This window comes from Cyprinus carpio, chromosome A21, assembly GCF_018340385.1.
Source record: "Cyprinus carpio isolate SPL01 chromosome A21, ASM1834038v1, whole genome shotgun sequence".
NCBI classification, from domain to species: Eukaryota; Metazoa; Chordata; class Actinopteri; order Cypriniformes; family Cyprinidae; genus Cyprinus; species Cyprinus carpio.
This window is the reverse complement of record NC_056592.1, coordinates 14,322,034-14,340,578: the sequence shown is the minus strand read 5'-3', so window position 1 is coordinate 14,340,578 and position 18,545 is coordinate 14,322,034. Positions and strand designations below refer to the sequence as shown.

Sequence of the window (18,545 nt, the reverse complement as noted above, 5' to 3'; positions counted from 1 at the left end):
TTATCATAATTTATAAAAATATTTAAAGTAATTCATTTTTTTTTATGTATTTTTTTATATATTTTTAAGAAGGAAATGAATACGCTTAGATGAAAAAAAAAAATATTGCAAAAATATTAAAATGATTTTGTGAAGGATGGTGTGATGCCGAAGATAAAAAAAATTCAGATTTGTCACAGAAAAAAATAGCATAAAATATATTAAAATAGAAAACCAAAAGTATTTATATTAAAATAGAAAACTTTTAAATAGAAAAAGTGTAAAATAAAATTCCACCATATTACCGTTTTGATTACTTTACTTTCAAATTACTTTTAAAAAACGAAAAAAGAAAAGAAAGAAAAATATGTTTTTGCAGATCTATGTGGTGTTTCACAGCATCCTTTCTCTGTTGGTGTGGTATAATTTCAAAGCTTAAACTACATTAATTTATAATATTAATGAAGCATTTTTTTTCTCTCTCTAGCTTTTCAGTCAAGTCAGTTATGATTATTTTCAGTATTTGAGTTTGTAATCTGGAGACTGCAAACAAACACTAACATGTGTAATGCATTGTGTTCGTTTATTCTTCTGACTTTTAAGGATTAAATTGGCTCTGTTCCAAAACCTAGTTAGCTGCCTCACTACCTCACTGCCTAATGCCTACATAAACAGCTGCCTTCCAAGGCAGCATCCTAACCATAATGGATGCTCATAAGTGAATTTTAAGGATTTTATTGTACTTGTTCCTCAGAAGTGATTGAATTGTGGATATATGTGTAGCAATGGATTCCAATAGAGTTTGGTGTTAGCTTGTTGCTAAGCTACTGACAAGCTACTCTAATAAGCAAAAAATATACCTGGTTCACACATATTTTGATTTACATGTTTTAATTTATACATTTAAATATAAGAAATCCCAGAAGAAAAAATCCCAGCATGCATTGAGAAGGATACATGCTATTCTGCCTTAGAGTATTTGACAAAGTAAACAATCAGAATCATTATGCTGCCTACCTTTGGGAGCACTGTGCTCAGGGCAAAAATCATCCCCCCAGTGAAACCACCATCCCCCCTAACCATCCCCTTTAGATTAATAATGTTCTGTATTATGTAAGATTTATTGTGCAAATTAAATGTTAAAATTCTCTACTTATGATAATTTGCAAACTAAATAACAGTTATTGGCCAACCAGTGCTCGATACTGTAACAAGTTGCGCACAAGCTAAAGCAAGTTTCTGTCATTTTTCGTGCAATATGGTTCAAGCGCAACTTTTGAAGTTCTTTAAAAAGAAGACAACTGAAGGTATGATTTTTTCTTGATTAGAATTTAATGACATTCCCCTGACATAATGTCATTGTGCTGTATGTGTGATTGTGAGGGACTGAGATGAGAGTGTAGTGTAATTGGCTTAAAAAAAAAAAAAAAAAAAATCTTATTGTGAGTAAGGATTCATTGAATGATGGATGGAGTTAGTTTGAATTTAGTTTGAATTTATTTTTATTTCAATGAAAGAAAGAAATACCTATGTATGAGTTTTTATGGTTTTATATTTATTGCACAAGCAATGTACTTTTCTGAATATCAGCACATAAATATGCTAATAATCTATACAGCAGTGTAGAGCAACATGGTGTTTCATTCCTTGAATTAATCTATTTTTGAACGAATCATGTGAGCCAGTGATTCCATGGTCCTTTCACTTGTTTTGTTTCTAATCAGAATCAGTTTTGAGCAAATGTTTGATTTGAATGATTCAATAAATCATTTATTAAAACAGGGATTTGCTGCCACCTACGGGCGGTTTTATTGTCATCTTTATTTATCCATGACAGTCCTAAACCAGCCAAGGTGCCAACACAAAAACACATTCAGCAAAATATTGTTTAATTAGCAGTTCTGACCCAAATTCCTCCATTTCAGAAAAAAAGCTTAAAAATAATAGTTTGTTTTATAAGGCAAATTTTTTATTAAATAAAAACATTTTTAGACAAATTTTGTAATCATTGTGTAAAATTAGCTATGGGACAAACCCCAAATACCCCCCCCCCCCAAGAAATTGACCACACCATCCCCCCTAATGTTGTGTGTAAATTGTGAGTTTTTTGTGTTTTTTATATGACAGTTGGATGGCAGTATAAACTTCTGTCTGCCCACCTGGAGATATTTGACCAAGACAGTCAGGTTCTTTATATTATTCAGACAAACTGTACAGCTTTTCTTTTATCCAAAGGATTATATAGTTTCCTTGGCCCCAGAGTCAGCTGAGGTCAAGACAAGAGACAGCAGAGAAAGAAGACTCTGCCCCTGTGGGCTCTGAAGTGTAATAGAGACTTTTAATTACAGTGTGGGTGGGGGATATTCGACCCAGATTGTTAATTATAAGGTACTAATGAGTGACCTTAATTACTAGCAAGGATGCGGGACAGTAGTCTTCAGCAGGCTTTATTTACGTTGCACCTTTAACCATTTAAAGCAAGGAAAAAAAAATAAGCCCATAAATATATATATATATTAATATAATATATATTATATATATATATATTATATATTATAGCAAAATAACTTATATATATATATATAGCAGATAACCCAGCACGTGTCTTTGCTTATAGAGTTTGTCTTTTGTATGCAGGACTGCTGCTGAAGGGATACGTTTTCATTTTTCTCAGCTCGGCCTCTGGCTGTGCTCACAGATCAAATGCTAAGAGATTGATCTGTTGGAGAAAAAAGGGATTTTTTTTTTTTTTGTCACATTTGCTGGGGTCTCATATTGACTACGAAATTTTTTTTTTTTTGTGGGATTAGAGTTTTTTTTTTTTATGTTTTGCTCACACAGACAACATTTGGAACTACTCTACATAATTTTTCCTGGAATGAATTATGTACTAATACGTTTTGATAAATGAAAAGATTGATGTCCTCAAATAACAAGTCATTTGTCTTGGGGGAGGGATTGGGGGATCTAGCACTATCAAAGGTCTATACAACAGAAACATGAACAGATGGAAAGTGTTTTTTTTCTTGTCTTCACTTGTGAAACTTCCCTACACGATACCACCGTAACCTTATTCAATGTGCCTATTCATCCAAAACTAGAGTAATGAGTGCAAGCTGCTAATTGGAAAGAAAATGTTTTGGTAAACAGTAATGTTTCATGGTTGCAACAACTTCCCAATGATGTTTACTTTGCCTGAATTTATTGCACTGTAATGGTGCCTTGATTAAACTCTAGATACTTTATTTTGAGTTCCCATCTCTTAAATCAAAAAATTTCTAATTCAGTACGGCAAAGTGTCACCTTCAGTGAGAGCCTTGCGCCCACCCTTATGACAGGCAGCAGCGTGGAGTGCTTTTATTTGAGAATAAACACATTTGTCAGCTAGTGGTTAGGCTTTAGCTCTTCTTTTGCTTTTTTTCATTTGTTTTCTGTTGTCGACATTGACAAAGTCTGTTAAAAGTTTTCAGATAGCTTCCATTCTTCTGAAAAGATAAAAGTATGTTTTGCTTCTATCATAGCAGAAGAGATGTATATCTTAACTGTATACTGAACAGACATTCAAGACCACTAGTGAAAATTATGTTTTATATCATTACAAATTTCATTAACAGCATTAAAATTGGAGTGAAAAGCTGAAGTCAAATATTAATATGAATCTTAATTTATTTAGTATGCCCCCTTTTGCTCTAAAGACAGCAGCACTCAAACTGCATGAACTCCAGGAGTTTATGTAAAACCTGATGATCATGTTGTTCTGCATGATTTGGGAATGATCTAAAGAACATCTTGTGCTTCCGTGGAAGCAAGAAAAAACGGACTTGTGTTTCAGAAGTGGAATTGAATTGGCACATTGCAGTAAAGGGCTTTTTACCTAGTGCTTAACCCCGGCATATCATTGTTCTAAACCTCGCTTTTAACCTGGGGTAAAAGTATGTTTCACACTTGTAATTTAGTAGTGGGCTTAGTACCACTATGTTAGAATATGCTGTTAGAATGTTACAATTAGATGCTTAGCAACAGACTCTCATTTGCATGGCTCATATTCACATGCTTTGGACAGTCATTGAAACACTGTGTGCTGTATAAAAAGTCATTTGAGAGTTTCTGGGGAAAATGTTTTGAGAGGTGAATATATGTTGGTTGGTGAGAATGTGTGAATGTTTGTTTGTTAAGTTTATTTTATTTTAAAATTTATTTTTAGGGTTGAATTGATAGTACAGTCTGCAATATAAATCATGAGGATGTGCAGGTCACATACTGAGTGACACTGACACCTGCAAATATGCAGATAAGAGCATTTAGAAATGTTTATGAAATGTCAGTTTATGAATACCCAGGATAAATTGTTATTGTATTTAATAAAGTTATGTAACAACCAGTTGTTCCCTGTGGGAAAAAAAGAGTCCCTTTATAGTCAAAGACTAGTTACACTCTCATTAGCAGCAATAACTGCAACAGTTTCTATTTTTAAGTGTTTCACACTGCTGCAGAATATTTTTGCGACCCAACTGTTTCATCCTAGGGACATTTGTAAAATACTTCTTTCACACCTGAAGATCGCATAATTGAAACCTTGAAAACCAAAGAAATAAAAGGGGCACAATTTCTGTCCATTTTACCACCAGAATCTCTCTATATTTACTGCTGCAATTCTTTAATATCTGTATATTTAATGATTGAATCCTTGACAAAATCATTTCATATGGTGTTGACTATTATATGGAGTAGGGAAAATGTGACATTTAGTAAAAGCATGTTTGTAATTATATACGCTAACAACAACTCATAGCTCTTACTGACACAGCTTATGTCATTATAACATTATTCAATCACATTATTCAATGGGTATTTAATGTATATTTGCATTGATCTCTGTGTTTTGCAGCCTTTATACAGTATGTAGCACTGTCTTTGTCTCTCCTGTGAGTTCCACTTTAGTATAGCAACAGGAACATGAAATGAGCAGTGCTAAAGATTATTTTTTCCCAGGCCTCAAGAATGTGATCATTTACTGTAGAAGTATGTAATCTCAGTGAGTGAGTAATAAACCACAGGGCATCTGACCTGCTGAGAGAATTGTTGCAATCGCTGGTAGAAACACAAACAGATATTTTGTTTTGTTTTGTTTATAAAATAAAATTGTATTTTATTTTATTATTTTATTTTTTGCAAATGTTAAGTCAGTTTATTATCAACAGATGAATTGTCATGAAATCATGGATCTTGTACATTGATGGAGAGATTGTGTGTCAAACATGTTCTGCTGGAATCAGTATGAAACGAATGATGTACAAAAGATGGGGTCTAGCTGTCACAAATTTTCATTCTAGTTCATGTTACTCACATAGCTGGGCATTTTGTCATATAATATGACTTAAGCTGCCACAATGGGAACTTGCTATTTATTGATAATGGTTTAAAAAGATTATATTTTTTCGAAAGATAAAATACAAACTGAAGTTACCTTCCACATCATATCGTTATACTGTATAAAATGTATTCTAGCTGTTTAATGGATTTTGAGAAACATTTGAACAGAACTGAATCACAGAAATATTCATGAAGCAGAAAGAATTGGATAAAGTAATATTGGGTTTTAAAAATTGTTGGCTAAATCTTTACTCAAAGACTTAATGTACAATGCATGATAAATCAAGCATCATGTTAGTTCAGTCAGGCCACGTCAGTCAAGCTCGCATCAGCTAAGAGTCAGCTGTTCCTGACGTGTACCAATCCAGTTTTGACGCGTATCACAGCTGTCCATTTAAATTCTATATTATTGGTCATTTTATATTTCGATTTTTTGATCGTATGTTATATTGCATTGTTGATCGCAAATTAAACCTAACTTAACTTGTAATCTAATCAGATTTCTTTTCCCCATATACAGTTCTCTATCATGTATTTTGTATTTTCTACAATTGTAATTATGCATGCATATACTGGATCTGTTGTGTACCCCAGGGGGGGGTTTGACTTGTTGCTCTCGTGGGAGTTTTGCCCAGAACAGAACCATAACGCCAACACTAACTCTATGCTATATAATTAAAATAAATATACTTTGATGAAGTGGACTTGACTGAAATGTATTCATAATGTAGGTTGTCATGCATTAAATCTTTTCATAAATAATTTGAAATATTTTCAAGGTTTGTTTGTTTAAATGCATTATACTTTCTAAAGGTGTAACAATGAATAGATAAGTATTATAGCTGCAGTTACAATTATTCATGAGATCATACAATGATATTTTGCATTATAAGGTGCATTACCAACTATTTGGCATTAAAAATACTTTTTGGCATTACATATGTAAACTGTATGTTGAATTGGTTTGGCAAAACACTGGTTTGGCAAACCAAAACTGTATTTGAGTCAGTCAGTCCTGACATGACACTCTTGTTTTTGACCTTGTCAACCTTTCAGCCAATATCTACCACCCTCATTTAAATGAATGTCAGTGTGGTTGTACTGTGTTCATTTGTTACCCAAATAGATATTACAAAAAAATATTAGGATGTTAGGATTTTAGTTTGAATAGATTGTGAAGAAAACCTTTTGACATTTGAAACCAACATACAAAACCACATTTTGAGAGAAAACACAGTTGTATAGTTGGACTTTAAAGATCAAATTCTCTTTCACTGTTTTATGTATGTTTTATAATTTTGTTTGTCTCCTTTTGGCCAAATTCTTTTGACATTCTGGTTGATATAATTTATGTGCGCAGAGCACTAGAGACATCATTATTTAAGGCAGACCTACTTTTCCTCTGAATTTATAAAATATTGGTTATACACTTTAAGTGTTTGATTAAGACATAAAACAGATAAATTTTTTTTTTTTCCTTGGGCCGCCTGCACACTCCCTCACTACTAGCACAAATTCAGCTGGTTTCCTCAGAATTACAGCCGCTTTGGCTGCCAGTGGAAATATGGTGCTTTTGTATTCATAGTTTGCAAACAGAGCAAAATTAATTCTTTCAATGTGAGTAATGTGCTGTGTAAATTAGAGAAATTTCAGTGTTCAAGAGCTTATACTGTAGGCATTCCGTCACTGGGCAAAACTATTTATGTAATACACTGTAAATGTATGGGTTTTTTTTTTTTTTCATTTCATTTGGTGTGACAAATAGGACCTCATAATCCATTATGATTTAATTTCTTTATTTTTAACTCAACCCATTTATTTTCCCTTGTGCTTTCCCCATAACAGTGCCAGCTTTTTAATTCATATTCTTGTTACAAATCAGTGTGCAAGTCATTTCAAAAAGTCTCAATTGAATCCTTTGCAAGTCTCAAGATATTAGCGATTTACTTTATGTAAGGACCAAAAATGTGACTAGATAAAAGAATAATGAGCAGAGCTTCTGTTTTATGCATCTGTAATCTTTTAACCAAGTTCTGGAATGGTGTCTCTGACTTTGTACTTTTGACTTTTCTTTCTTTCCACAGGTGATGAATAATGTGGTAATAATTTTTTTATTATTCTTCTATTTTTTTATTATATTTTCAACCCTCATCCCCTGAGAGAGCACATGGTTGCTGAAAGCGTTTTGATATGCACATTCTCTCTCCATAGTCGCAGGGGCCTAGATGTGGCATTCAGCAGCAAGATACAAGCAAGATTCACAAGCAATTTTGATTTGAGCCAGTTAGAAACATGTGGCTCGCCAATAACATTTGGACTCACTTATGTGTTTTCTTTTAAGCTGCAGCTGGTTTTTGTGGGGGACGGATTGGTCGCTAGCATGAATTGTAATGTCCTGAGCGCGGGTTGTCTTTATCTGTCTATTACATACAGACAGCTAGAGTGGTCTGGAAACTCTGAAGTGCTGTGAAAGCTTTTATACATTTGAACACTCTTACACACGTTACCCTTTAGACAAGGGCAAAAAAAAATAAATGTGTTTGAGGTGATTGACACACATGTCAGGTTTTCTCATCTGTGCCTATCCATGCTGAAATAACCACATTTACCATCCCAGGCAAATATTCCAGTGAATTTCGTCACGCTGTATTTCGGGAGCTCAGATATATTCCTACACACGGCTTCCGTTTAATTAGAGAACTGTATCACACATCTGAACTCACCGTATCCTCCCCGCCAGGTGACTCAAGATGAAAGACGAGCTTCTTTATAAAATAACATTTTCAGTGATTTGACAGACATTTCCAAGAGATCCATTAGCCATTAGCCACAGCAGTTAAGCGCACACACTCTACTCTAGGCTATCAGCACCAGCTATGTTATTAAACTCTGTAGTTCAGCACTCTGATCAGCTACATTTGAATTTTTGAATATGTAGTATATTTAATATGAGTTCCTTATTGCTTTTATAAAATGGTACTTTTTTTTTTTTTAAACAGCATAAAACATAATTATATGATTATTATTATTATTATTACTATTATTAATTGTGATAATTATTGTATAATTGACATGATGAAACGTGATAAAATGTATCTTTTCGTGATAAAATATATCTTTTCAATGTTAATCTGAGTTCACTTCCAGAAAGATCCCGCCCACATGTGTTTCTGATTGGCTGTTGTATTTGATTGATTCTGACACTGTGTAAGGTTCCACTTGAGGTACTCTAAGGTTATCATTAAGTATTTCCCCTTATTCACTCAAGTGTTCCCTTAAAATTTGTTATGCATTGCAGCAAAGTCCTAATAACCATTTCACCATAAAAAAATTGAAGGAATTAATAAATGAAGGGAAAAAGCTCCCTCAAGTCATCTGCTGAACTCAAACACAGGGTCATTTTACTGATCAAAATAAGGTATTCTAAATAAAGTTATGCTTTGAAGCAATGTGCATTGTGCATTATCACTTCCACTGTGCACTTGAGATAATTTGGCTAATTATCTAATACAAGGCTTTCGTCTGGTGACTGATGGATAGTGGCAGGCTTGGATGTTTTCTTCTTTTTCCATCTAATAAAAGAATAGCTTTTTGTCCTTGATGTGGTTTGGTTTACATTTTCTTGTTTCCAATTCTGTTAAGCTGGTTAGCTCACAGGATGTTGTTTGCCTAGATCTCTTTAATAACAGATTTTGTAGTTTAGCAGTTTTTGTAGCAAAGATGATGAATCCTGTTTAAGTGTATGTTGTGTTTTGTTTTGTTTTTTTTGTGGGATTTTTTATATATAGAGAATGTGTGTCTAATGTGTTTTTTTGTGAGAGAATATATATGATGTGTATAACTTTTTTTTGGGTGACAGTTAAGACATTTGTTACATTTCTCTTAAAGACAGCCCTTGCCTCAGGGATTTTTTCCCCCTTAGGGGAGACCCTGAAGTCAAACCATTTAAGGGTTTTCATGCAACCGGGCCATGATTCTTATTTGTAATAGTAATATTCAGTCAATTTTACCTCTTTGTCAGCAAAGTGCACTGGAAAATCATGTTTGTCTGAGTTAGCAACACTAACCAAGAGGGGTGGAGCTTAGTGACAGGTCATTTCTGAAACACAGTTCTCAGTTTCTTTTGAATGCACAAAATATATAAGAAATGCTTATAACCTGCACAAAAGAAATGAGTACTTATCACGCACAGCTAAATAAGCAGGTGTTTTCTGTAATAGACTTTATTATATTGTCTATTTTTACAATTTATTGTCCCACAGGTCTAAATCTCTGTGGCTACCTCTTTGGCTCAGATGGTGGCTTTAGTATGTTTCTTCATCACTCTTTGCAGTCTCTCAGTCTCCGGATGTGAGAGAGACAGAGGTGGGGGCCCCGGCTGTAATATGTTATGGGGGAATGGGGTCTTATCGTCTTTCAGTTGGAGTGGAATAATGAAAAGAGAACTTTGTTTTTAATTAAAGCGGGACCTTTGGGCATGATTAAGGGGCTAGTGATTAATCACCTCTCTGGTCCACTGAAGAGGCTGTGCGGGTCGGCCCGAAGCCTGTGAACGGGAATGATTTACCCATGAACCCTCCAGAGATAGGCCTGTGTTTAGACCGTTGCTCTGCGGGACCCTTCGATGCTGTTTTACATACAGATATGAACCGGTGTGATATTTTTGGAGTGGATTTCCGCAATTGAAAGGTCAGCAGTGTAATATGAGTGTGTGTCGGATGCAGTCACATGCAGGATCGGTTTGTGGGAGTGGTAATATATCATGGTGAATTTAGTGGCAAAGCAAAACAGCTGACTCGATTTTAACAGCGGATTTTATGTTCCAAGAGTAATGTCTGCATTTGAAACGATAAGCTTGACCTGCCTAATGCTGATTTTCAGTAATATATCTTAGCAATAATTTAAGAAATGTTCTAGGTTCAGTATGAGCTCAGTCAACAGCATAATTTTGATTGCTAAAGAAATAAATTTTCACTTGTCCCTTCTCTACAAAAAAAAAAGAAAGAAAGAAAAATCAGGATTACAGTGAAGTGATTTGAAGTGGAAGTGAATAAAGCCAATTTTTAAACATTACAATACTCACTGTTTCAATAGAATTGCCACAAGACGTGTTAACATGATTTTTTTGTGTGTGAAACATTCATCTACTAAGCTTTTCTATGTGAAAATGTGCAATTTTACAACTTTCCTGCCATGGCAAGCCATAAAATCCCTTTCTCTTTTTAAGTTTTAATTTTTTTATTTTTATTTTTATCTATGGTAGTTTTGATATTATTTGTATTGTGATTTAAATTAGAACTTTCTTCTCCCTTTCATTGCTAGACACACCCCTTACTGCTGATTGGCTGCAAGTGTGTTTTGGGACTGTCAATGTGGTCAAAAGTGTTTTTCAAAAATTGCTAAGTGCACCTTTAAAGAAAATGAGGGATGAGTGAATTTCAACATTATGCCATAGTCAATTTTATGCCATAAATGCTCTAAATTTACCTTAACTTGTATTGAACCCTGAATATTAATTTAAGGCCAACTAAAATGCATTCACATACACACACACACACACACACACACACACACACACACACACACACACACACACACACACACACACACACACACACACAAATCAGAAAGATATCACTAATGACCCAGGCCCCAAACTAAGCTAATTCGTAATCCTGAATGTATAATGGCTTTGCGATGAGTTTAAATGAGCGTATCATGTCCTTGATGTGGCCTTGGCATTCAGCAGAACAGGAAAAAGAGGAATAGAAGGAATCATGATTTTCATAAGTGCTTATTTCGCAGGCAGCTGCATTTCTCTTTCATCTTAAGCTTATGTTGTCTCACTTTCTCCCTCTCTCTCTCTCTTTCTCTCTTTCCTGTCCTTCTCCTATTCACACATTTGTCAACAACCAGCAAAAAACAGGAAGGGCAGAAATAAATTCTTTTTTTATTTAATATGATTTTTTTGTTGAGTGTATTTTATTTGTGGTATGCAGCTGCCCCCCTCTGAAGGCAAGATCGTATCACAGTAGTAAATATCACAAAGACACAATCCCTTTACCACTCCACAGTTACTCACCTGAGACTGTGGGTTCCTTGATTGTAAAGTCATGTGCTGCATACTAAATGCAAACTAACAAACGAATGAGAGATCCCTCCGCCTTCACCACTGAGGTTCGGGACCCACAGCTGTTGTTGCTGTGGCGAGTAAACCCGTTTGCATTTTTTTAGGTGAATTAATGAAAGTAAATCTCCGTGCTTCTTTCCTCCCTGAATCTCATCCGTGTAGAAATCCAAGCCAAAGTTGCTGGCAAGGTCAGGGCTCAGAGCTAGTCCAAGACCTAATCTACAAAGCATACCCATTTCGGATGAGCCACGCTATTTCTCCATCCAAGGGATCCGGAGGAAAAAGATTTTTTCCCACATGACCTTGGAAGACACTTTTTTTCTTATGATTTTGTATGGTTTTTTTTTTTTAATTCTTTGTTTTGTTATGTTGTTTTTTCTTTTTTTTTTTTATATTACTTTATTTTTTTGTTGTTGTTACAGCTTTAGGTTGTTTTTGTTTAGGGCACCCTGTGTTTTTCTCTGAGAGATCACCTCCTAAAGAGGACATTAATCAATGCAGCCATAACCAACCGTTCTGATCTTTGAAAAGGTCACCTGATTGGCTGCGTGCTTGGTGACAATCAGTGTCAGATCTGCTAAGAGCTCATTTATTCATTGAGATAAGTGCATGGAAAATTGCATGGAAACCCAGGAAATGTCTTGGTCGTATTTGACACTGAAATCACCAAAACAACAACTTGTATATCGCAAGAAGAAAAAGCAGCTTATTTTTAAAATGTTTTTGCATATGGCTTTATTTCATGACATTTAAGTGTGATATATATTATATATTATAAATAAATAAATAAATATCATATATATATAATATATATATTAATATATATTTGTAATTTTTTAAATAATATTTTTACACTTTATTTTTAGGACTTTGTTAATCAAACTTTTTTTTTTTTTTTGTTTTTTTTTTGTGGTTTTTTAATTTGTGTTTTTATAGTTTATTTTTGAATTTTTTGTTTTTTGTGTATCATTTGGTGTGGTTAGAATTTTGTTAGATTTTTTCAATCCTTTGATTTACAAATCTCACTGGAAAAAATTAAAATTTAATTCCCGTTTTTCATTTGTTTACTGGTGTAAAAATAATGGCAATATTTAACATACTGTCATATGTGACCCTGGACCACAAGACCAGTCTTGAGTCGCTGGGTATATATTTGTAGCAATAGCCCAAAAAAAACATTGTATGGGTCAAAATTTTTGATTTTTCTTTTATGCCAAAAATCATTAGGATATTATGTAAAGATCATGTTCTATGAAGATATTTTGTTATTGGTCTTACCGTAAATATATCAAAATTTAATTTTTTGATTAGTAATACTGTATGCATTGTTAAGAATTCATTTGGACGATTTTCTCAGTATTCTCAGTAGATATTTTTGTCCCCCTTTAAATTCCAGATGTTCAATAGTAGTGGTATCTCGGCCAAATATTGTCCGATCCTAACTAACCATACATCAATGGAAAGCTTTCAGATGATGTATAAATCTCGATTTAAAAAATTTTCAAAAAACTGCTGTTTTTGTGGTCCAAGATCACATATATAAAGAGATTAATCTGGGTCAATTATAATTGCCTATGGTGGTGCAGATGTAACCTTCTGAAATGGCTAAGATCTGTCTGCAGTCGTGGCCACTGTGGACCAGAGGGTTAAAATCACCACTGCATAAAAGAGGAGGGGAAGACCTGTGTTTTCATAATGTTGTGAATTTTTTTTTCCCCCAGCATTTTAATGAATAAGTGGATACCTACTGTGAGACTGTGAGGGAGTTATGATTCACTTCAGACGGGTTCATTGTGTTCGTTATGTTGCCTATTGATTAGTGTTAGTGTGGGCAGTGAGCACACTCAACACATGCCTGCCTCAATCAGGAACAATATAGATAAATGCTTATTTCCTCTTTCATTTCACATTACTGAAAGCCTCATAGCTTTTCTGTTTATATTTTGTGGGTTGTATGTTGTTTTGGTCCCAATTATTATTATTTTCTTTGTGGCACCAATTAGTTGTTTTGTTTTTTAATCTGTTCATGGATATGAGTAGTAGAAAGATGAGAACACTAGTAAACTTCAACCTATATTAAATTGAAGTTTAATTGTCTAATTATCTTTTAATTTTATAATTAAAAAATGAGAAGTAGTAGCAGTAGCCTATTTAGAATTGTATTAATTATAAAAATAAATGTAGCTTTGTAAATACATTGCAATTTGTGTAATAGCCTATTTATTACTATACTTTATATGTAAAATACACACACCACATACACACACATATATATATATTATGTGTATATGTGTATGTGTGTGTGGTGTGTGTGTGTGTGTGTGTATGTAATTGTGTGTTACTATAGTAATATTGGATATTATAATTACTGATACACACACCTATATATCTATCTATTTTATGCATAATTGTTAAACCCACATGCCACCCTTTTCAACATAAAGCAAGATTGGATAGTTTCTGTATGTTACTGATAGTAGATATTTTTTGCCTAAAATCTTCTCTTTTATGCATAATTTTAGTTTTTGTTGATGATCTTCATGGATTCACATTTAGAAATTAAGGTGCACAAGGATTGTAATTTAGATCAAATCATTGTGATCAGATGATTATGTACTAATCGCAACAGACTTTCTGCAAACAAGCTACAACACTTACTCTGAACCTTTTCCAAAGCCTCAGAAAGTCAACCTACAATGGCTTATGTAACCGGCACACATGCACACACGTTGGTTTGAGTCGTGGTCTCTGCAAATGACACAAGCCCGTGCCGTTGCTGTGGGGTCTGGAATCTCCCCGTTTCATCTCTCCAGCACATCTGAGTCAGTCTACTGATGTTTGCTCCTGTGGTGGGGATGACATTTGTTTGAGAACTGCTGCCACCTTATCAGGCAGACAAGAAGTGACTGACATGTTGCTCTGCATAATATTGAAGCTATCTATCTATCTAGAAATGATTATTTTATTTAGCATGGATGCAATAGTAATATAAAAATATATTATAAAAAGTAGTTATTTTAAATTGTAATAATATTTCATGAAATTACTGCTTTTAATGTATTTTTGATCAAAACAAATGCATCCTTGATGAGCATCTGAGACTTAAATTCTTTTTTTTTTAGGTAGCAGTGTAAGTTACTAACCTTTTGAAACAGCCTTGTTTTTCTCAATGTTGTATTATACAGGCCAGGAGACTCAGTTTTCAGGTTCCAGCTGTTTAAATGTTCATTTTGGTGCCTCATACGTATTTCATGCAACAATTATGAAGTATTGGTGCGTTCATTGGTTGTCTAGGTAGCACATAGTCTTCCAGTATGATGCAGTAATACACAGCTGTTTGGAGCAGGTATAGCAGTGATTGCTTGAGCTTTGTTTGAGACAGTTCTGATGTCTCGCGGTTCACCACGTTTAGCCTGCCGTGATCAGAAATTCCATTTACCCTCCGACACTTCTGGAAATCTTGTTTTCTCCCCTCCCCTCCAGAGTGCCTCTGCCAGTCACAAAATCTCTTTAGCTTTCCACAGTGATGACAGGTTCAGAGGACAAAACCACAGCACCTGCCCCCTCCTGTACACACACACACCTCCTGTACACACACACACACACAAACACACTAATATAGGAAAGCCTCACCATGAGCATTGATTTTCAGACTTAGGTCATCACTGCTGTGGTAGAAACGGCACCAAGTATTTGTCAACATTACGACATTATGTAAGTTAAGATTAAACGTTTGTGGATGGGGAAGTTATTAGTTATCAGCACGATGATCAAACTCATTATGCAGTTCTATTCATAAGTATTTAAATGACTTGTAGATTTTTTTATTTACTATTTATATAAAATAATATGAATCATTTTTATTAGTTTTTAGTTTTAGGAGTTGATTTGTAATTTATTATTACTGGTACAAAACGTAAAATCATACACAGCCTTACCCTATCTAAATATTTTGAGAGAAAGAAACCTACCTACCTATTTATTTATTTATTTATTTATTTATTTAAATGTGGGTATGACAACTTCTGAGCACAAATGTGTACATTTCAGTTATCCAGTGTTTTAAACTGATAAACAGCGATTGGTAGCAGTCCACTGAAATAAAAATAATTGCACAGGTTGTTCTCTTTCGACAGATAATGATCTTCCCTTGAGGCTGTGATTGTGAGAATCTTTTCTCCTCCCTGTGAAATATGCTCATGCGACGATAATGATGGTTTGTTGATTGAAGCTCCCCAAGAGAAAGCTGCATGAGAGTGCTGGAATATTGCACGAATAGAATATTGTTCTTGCCTGCATTTTAAACACAGCAACTTTATAGATATAAAGAATCAAAGGTTGCCAGAACGGTTTGTATTATTTTGCTTTTTTTCCCTTATGTTTTTTTTTTTTTTCTTACTAACTTTTATTTATGAGAGGCCCGTGGCCTGCGACAGGGATTATCTGTTTTTTCAGTGCAAGAGTCCAGATCAAGGGATAACCTATTTGCAAGTCTATATGCTGCATTACAGCAGGAGATGAATTGCTTTGGAGATACGGGGCTTTACCCGGGGTGCTAAGCAAGGCTGCGTGTGGAACAAATATTGTGAATGTCTATTGACCATGCAGGACAAAATGTTAGAGAGAGGGATTTGAATGTACGATTGGGACTTTTATTTATAGTGTTCAGACTAGTTGGTCCTCTAAATATTTTTTAAGGTTTTTTTTTTATTTTATTTTTTTATTTTAGATTGTGGCTGGCTGATTCTTGGCTGTTACAAATTTGCTAAGAATTTACTCACCCACAGACCATGGAATATGTAGATAAGTTTATTTCTTCATCTGAACAGATTTGGAGAAATTTAGCATTACATAACTTACCCAGAAATTGATCCTCTGCAGTGAATGGGTGCCGTCAGAACGAGAGTCCAAACAGCTGATAAAAATAAATAAATAATTAAATTAAAAAAACATCACAATGATCCACAAGTAATCCACACAACTCCATTCCATCAATTAATATCTTGTGAAGTGAAATGGCATCAAAATATTTTTAATTTCAAACCACTGGTTCCAGCGAAACCAAAGTTGTCTCTGTGAAAAAGCTATCTCAGCTGAATCAGGAGAGAAATATACACAGATCAAGCACTGTTGACAAGCGAAACCGTCCAAGACTTTCCTGAACACATATGTTGGTGAATTTTGATGTGAGAGGACAATAGGGGAATGTCTTTTTCATTATGGGTATGGACTCATATTTTGGTCAGAAGTGGTAGTTGAAAGGTAAAACACCTTAATGAAGGATTTGACACATACTGTATAGCTTTCTATTTCACTAGATGTTAATTGATAGACTGGAGTCGTGTGAATTCCTTGTGGATCTTTATCAGCTGTTTGGACTCATTCTGACCCATTCACTGCAGAGGATCCATTGCTGAGCAAGTGATGTAATGCTAAATTTCTCCAAATCTGTTCCCATTAAGAAACAAAGTCATCAACATCTTGGATGGCTAGAAGGGTGGGTATACATTGTATATATTGTATAATGTATACATTGTATACATTTTCAGCAAATTTTAATTTTGGGGTGAACTATTCCTTTAAAGTCCCCATGAAATAAAACATATTATTATTATTATATATATATATTTTTTTGGCTTTTAGTATGAATATGTTAGCCATATAGTTATCTTTAAACTAGTGTGCTCCAGAATGATGACAAAATTCATTTTTAGAAGATATAAGCATTCAAAACTCACTTCTGGCAATATGAATCAATGGTTCTGATGATGCCATCCTGCACACAAAACCACAAAATGTATCAGACCCATTTGAATTCTACACAGAATGCTATATTTTATAGCGATTTGGATCAGATTAAACGATAAACACTCCCAGCAATACTTATTTTAATTCTGACGTACAACAGCATCAAACTCTTATTAGGTAACTAGTATAAAATATTAAAAGAGTAATTATATTAAGGGAAGTAAATAAAAACTGACATTAAAATTCTTAGTCTAGAAATGAATATCTTGATGTTAAACTCCATTTAAAGAGTTGGGGTAGTGAGCATTTTGGAAAGTGAGTTGTCCTTGAAATGAAGATTAATTGAAATTGAGCATAAATTTCAGTAGGAAACTTTTAAAATAATCAGATTTCTAATATTTCTGGATGAAGATGTGATGTTCTCTGACGTGTGCAATATAACATGTTTTCTGGGAATATTTGTGCTATTAACATGCTGAGAAATGGTTATATAGTTTTTTGTATATTATTCTACTCAAATTCTCATTTAAATCATAGTTATACATATATTGTTTCAAACTCAATTCAAGTTCAGACATTGAATTGAAGGCATTCTCAATTCATTTCTGAATAATGCTGAAGGTGGCTGTGATTTAAAACATCTATTTAAGATAAATTCCTTTCATTTTAGTGTTCATTATGTTTATTTCACACAGTATGAGTTTTTAACAGTTGTTGTATTGTTTTTGGTCATATTTTTGGATGGCTTGCTAAGTTTTTTGATATGGTGATTTGTTTTTTGTATGAAATCTTTTTTCTTTTTGGAAAGATTTTATCTGTGAAATCCAGCAGTGCAAAGCGGCCTGTGGGTGCTTTTAATATTTTAAAGATGAGGTTTAATGACACCACAGGGCTGGGGAGGAGAAAAAATGTTCAGTAAAGACCAGTGAGACTCTGCTTTGAGTCTGTTGTGATCTTCCTCTTGGGAAACTTCTGTTAATTAATTTCTGCTCTGTTTCTCTCACAAATCAATTAAGTCCATATGCATTCCACATCGAGCTCGTGCATTTACATGCCTTTAATATGAATCTAGATCATGTGCACTGCAAGTAGTGCCGGTAGACATTATATTGTGTATCAACAATAGTCAGAGATATCGCTTGTGTCTGATGCCTTTGACAATTATCATCATCATCATCATCATCATCATCATCATCAGGCTAGTATTAATATCTAATTAATATTAGGGCTTATTTGTTCCATCATATTTCTTTTTACAGTGTTATAACCAATCACACACGATTCCGTTGAGTTTAGGAATGCAGTGGCCAATCAG

The 18,545-nt window shown here is 34.1% G+C and overlaps 1 protein-coding gene across 18 annotated transcripts in view; it reads left to right on the top strand.

Annotated features, from left to right (window-relative positions):
- The window catches only part of nrxn2a (neurexin 2a), a 282,683-nt gene that overhangs the window by 32,412 nt on the left and 231,726 nt on the right, over positions 1-18,545 (top strand). The gene's annotated exons all lie outside the window — the stretch shown is intronic.